The following is a 5370-nucleotide window of genomic DNA, read 5'->3' on the forward strand; positions in this document are numbered from 1 at the left end:
TCATTAAGGAAATCAGGCATTCATTGTCTCTTCGTGATTTTTGTATTAATTATATTAATCGTACTCAGAATAATGTTAGTGACAGTTAAGTTTGCTAGAGGTAAGGGCAGAACTATGACTTGGTTAGGGCCTAAGTTGTTTTGTCTTTAGCTTTTGATGACCGTAAGGATCTTGTGATTGCGTAATACAAGTTTTCACCCGCAAAAAAGAGAAAAAACCATGATTAGAATTGAGCATCCATTCACAAGGTATTTCACATCGGAAAACATATAGGCGCACGCGTTTCTTAGTCGGCCCACACAACATGTTATACGAGATGAATCCAACGTGTCCAATTTTGCGCTTTGGTTTCCCACTATTCAATCTAGCTTGCTTGTCGTGCTCCGAAGGTTTTCAGCACACCCAATCCATCTTATTCTTTTCTACCTCCTATCGGCTCACCTCGCGTGCATGTTTCTATTAACCGCAAAGCTTTCTTAATATTACATCATCTATCATATTGGATTTGCTTGCGTACGTCACTCAATTCGCCACATTGCCATGCGTCCATTATTTAAGTATGTTTTCAATATTTTGCTATAAAATATTTGGCGAGCAATTTTTAATATATTACTAATCATGGATATACCCTTTAATTGATTTCCAAATATACCAAAATCATCCGTGTTCACATCTAGACGTGTTCAAATTATAAATCAATATAAAAAGGAGTATAGAGATTGAAAGCAGAAACCACGTTCATCCTCGCACTTCTATCTTGCCTCACTTCGAAAACCCTCTCCCCTATACAGGTAGTGGTCCACCGTCCGTAGGAATGGATCCCTTCGTTTCTGACCCCACCGGTCCTGTGACAACCAGCCCCAAAACTCAGGGACAAGAGGAAGAGGGCCTTGGAGCCGACCCTTCCTTCAATTCGCTTACCACTGAGTCCGTCGGCGCGAGCCCCGACGCGCAGGCGGACGATGAGGCGGAGAGTGGGGCGCGCGGCTCCCTTTCCCCGCCCCGACCGCCACCGAGCATCTCCGCGCGCCGCGATCCTCTCAGGGTCGCGTGCTTCCGGAGGCTGGCCGCCTCCTGCGAAGCCCGCCGACTCCGCGAGGCGGCGCTCCTCCGTGCGTCTAAACCGCGCGCGGAGAAGGCCGAGGACCCCGACGAGCCAATCTGGCCACCAAGAAGCCGCCATTGGAGGCACTTTGTGTATGTATACCTCGCCTTCCACCCCGACTCTCCTTTTGCTCATGAATGCATGATTACATAGTTCCTTCAAAATAATTTAGGTTTAGATAGATTACCATGCTAGGGCTTCCGGAGAGCATATAGCTAAGGCGCTCGTTTTCAGATATTTTACACGTAGTAGATTCAGCAATTTTACATGTGCAATAGTAGATTCTATTTATCCCGTCCCAACTTAGTTTTTATTTTGGAGAAGTACGTGGTAATATGTTTCATAGCCTAACGGAGATGGTGAGAAGAATCATGATTCTGTTTTTATATAAAATAACTGTGATTTAGTTTGATTACCATGCTAGGGCTGTTTGAGGAGTAGGGATATCTGCAATTGCAATCGGTACATTCGATTTACTATTGCTACATTAGGTCATGTTTCTAATGCTGATGGCATCTCGGTCAGTGTCTAGCCTAGGGTTCTCGAGCGTTACGTTAGCTCAAGCTGTTAAATATATATTTGCGAGTTATGTCCTTACTTTTGTGAACTGGATTGTGGATGCCCCAACTAGTGATGAGGCGTTAAGTTCCGCCTTTCTGTTCCTAACGGAATCTTTGAATCTAGCCTAGGGATCTCAAAACATTATGTAAGCCCTAGTTACCTAATTAAGCTGTTCAAAATGTTAGAGATTTATGGGATTACCATAATGAACCTGATTTATGGGAGAACCATACTGCTCTAATGCCAGCGATATCTTGATATCTAGCCTGAGAAATCAAAGATTTACTATAAGTAGCCTTTGTGCTCACCCTCTTTTCATGTTCATGGTGGTGTATCCCTTCTTTTTTTTCTTTTGAGGAAACGTATCCCTTCTGTTTTAATCTTACGTTCACGTTTCTTTTGTTTCTCTATCAAGCATTTTGCCTTTCCCAGTCTGAAACTTTTGCAATTACCTCCAACAGGGAACTAAAAACTATGGTGTCCATCCCGGCTAATCCTGTGCCCAACCCTGATGAGAGTTCATTATCTCATATCAAGAGCCAAGACATGTTAGCTGACAAGGTCGTGGACCAATGGGATGACAGTGACACTGAAAACTCCTCTGGAAGTGCATCATATCAAGTTGTTCCTTATAAGAATGCCCAGGGAGAAAACAACTTGCCTGTGATGTCTAAAAAAAGAAAAATTCATTATTAGTACATATTCTGTGCAATGTAGTACTTGCCAGAAATGGAGAGTTGTACCATCCAAACTGAAATACGAGCAAATCCGAGAGAATATTAGACAAGTTCCTTTTTCTTGCAAATATGTCCATGGGTGGAAGCCACAAGTTACATGCCATGATTCAACTGATATATCTGAGGATAATGGCATGGCATGGGCAATTGATATCCCAGGCATCCCTCAGACCCCTCTTGGGTGGGAAAGGAATATTACTCTAAGGAGCGAACAGGGCACGAGATTCGCTGACGTGTGAGTATTACTTGTTTTGCACAACATCGTAGTTAATTTGTTTCCCAGCTTTTTGTATTTATTTCTGAGCAAATGATGTTGCAGTTGTTTTCTAACGTCCCTGGGTCGTAACTCTTGAGACTCATAATGCTCATTTATGGTTTAGGAATTTAATGCTGTAGATATCTGATAAATGGTTAATCGTTCATTCCTGTGGTCTGCTACACACCTTACACACCTATATAGAAGGATGTGCTTGCCATTCCGTGTATGTATTGTATTACTGTTTCGTAACACTTATATACATCCTTTCAGGTACTATATATCTCCTGCAGGCAGAAAAGTAAGATCCATGAAAGATGTCGAAAGGTATGCTAACTTTCTTTTGGTCAACTTCTCTTCAATATCGTTACTTTGTTAAGCATATTATTGCCCAGATGCAGTTTTTCATTCATCTAGCATGTTGATAACTGCATCTGAATGGTATCCACTATTCTTGTGATAGTTGTTACAAAGTGTTGTCATTGTACTTTCACTACCTCAATGGCTCAATGATCATATAAAGCACACAACCAGCATTTAGGCTTAGCTTTGTCGCGGCTTATTTTCAGAAATCTTGCATGTTCTTACAATTGAACGTTGGAAACAACACAGAATACATGTGTATACTATGTGAAGTTGTGAACTTCTCCGTGTGGTTCAATCTGCCTAGATGGTTATCTTATTCGTCATATGTTATACTTTGATAGGTATCTTGAAGACAACCCAGACTATGCTGCCAAATTACAGTTATCTCAGTTTTTGTTCAAGGTACCTAAACCTCCAAATTGCCCTCGTCAGTCAGAGCTTGTTGAACCAACTGAAGGTATATTTATGCAGAACTTTTAACACGGTTACTTTTAACTAGCATGCTAAATGAATTGATGGTTGGGCAAGCATATCTCTTCTGGTTGAACAATGGCCACTATTGCTTCAAATTTTATATCAGTGATAAAATGGTTTTCAGACTGCCTTGTTAACTGGGGACGCATTACAAGTTTGTGTACTTGTATATTGTGGTACTTAATGGAACTATTTAAGTGGTAGGACAGGTGGCGAGTTGGGGTTACAGGATAGTAGTGCATGCATGTAAACAGGTTGAGATGTCGTAAATTGGATTTTACTTTATTGTTTTTAAATTTCTGTAAAGTGGATGGCGCACCTGATAACATAATGTAGACCACTGCACGCACTAGTGGCTGATGGATTATATCCCGTTTACATGAATATGAAACTAAATGAGAGTTCTGTTAATGCATGCTGCATATATATAGTTGCATAAACATGAGACAGCGAGGTGGGTGACTTGTAGTACCCTTGTTGATTATAGCACCACTCCTAGATTAAGTTCCTGCAACTAGCTAGCGATTTAGGGATCTTGTAGCAGCGGTTAGAAATTTAGAATCACTGTGTGGGGTTCATTGGTGGTTGGTGATGTCTGTTGTTACCATCTACACCCTCCGTTTCTAAATATAAGTCTTTTTAGACATTCCAACAAGTGACTACATACGGAGCAAAATGAGTGAATCCATACTCTAAAATTTGTCTACATACATCCATATGTTGTAGTCCATTTGAAAGTCTAAAAAGACTTATATTTAGGAACAGAGGGAGTATTAGTATACTTACATACAATGACCCTTGTACAACGGACGACGTCTTGATGTGATTAGCTTGCTTGTCTTCTCTTCTGGCTCAAGTGATTAATGGCGTTCTATTCACTCTTTGTATTTGTGCAACCATCTGATAATTTGACACATGATTTGTTATTTATCTGATGGAATGCTCTTATTTTCAGTGCCACCTCCGGTTCACGAGGATCCCGTGCACAACTACATGTCAGTCCCTCATGGAGAATCCAATCATTTAACTCATATACCAGTTATACTAGCTCTACAAGTACCAGTGACGCTCTCCAAAAAGAGAAAACTAAACCAGTGATGCTCTCCAGAAAGAAAGAAAAATGCTCTATCAGTGATGTTTAAACTTCAGACTTGAAATGTGCTATTTTGCTGTATTATCTTACTGTTAATGTTCTACCTTAGCTAAGCTCGTTCCCCTTGTGCCGTACTTTGCTCCAGCTTGGCTGGAACTGAGAGTTTTTGGGACATCGACATCAACAGAGGAATGTTGTTGTAGAAAGTTATCGAAACTGCTTCATTGCTTTTACCTCACTATGTTCGTGTGCTGTGAATGCCTATAACTTTAAGTTTATGCGTGTTTCCCATCATAATCTCCTGTATAAGGTACAATCGTTTTTATTGAGATCAATGGGTATTGGGACAGAGCTTAGATAACAAAAGTTTCTGCCACCCCCATTCTATGACCAAAGGTCACATTATATACATCTGTCTATTTTACGTTTATGCGACGAATTGCATGAACGTGCAAGCCCATAGCATTTTAGACCTTTTTAAGTTCAAACATACAAATGACAAGCCATTAAACCATGCACCATATTGATCTGCATCTCAAAAGAAAAACAAACAAGGCGTGATCTATGTTGGGATTCTTATAGAACTAGAAAAATAGAAATGCATTCCAAGGAAAGAGTGAGCTCCGTTCTATGATCAAAGAGTTTACAAACTGGCGTGACAAAATTTCAGCTGGGCTGCCACCTTTATTAGCCTGACATGATAAAATGTCACACAACAACCTATGGTTAAGGGCCTCTTTGGATGGCAAGTCTTACAAGATGCAGGAACAAGAAAAAT

General features: G+C 40.6%; 1 pseudogene; it reads left to right on the top strand.

Moving 5' to 3' along the window:
- Positions 1-2012: 2012 nt before the first annotated feature.
- Positions 2013-5115, top strand: LOC109754041 (methyl-CpG-binding domain-containing protein 2-like; annotated as a pseudogene).
- The last annotated feature ends 255 nt before the right edge of the window (positions 5116-5370 follow it).

This window comes from Aegilops tauschii, chromosome 7 (assembly GCF_002575655.3).
Source record: "Aegilops tauschii subsp. strangulata cultivar AL8/78 chromosome 7, Aet v6.0, whole genome shotgun sequence".
Classification (NCBI taxonomy): Eukaryota; Viridiplantae; Streptophyta; class Magnoliopsida; order Poales; family Poaceae; genus Aegilops; species Aegilops tauschii.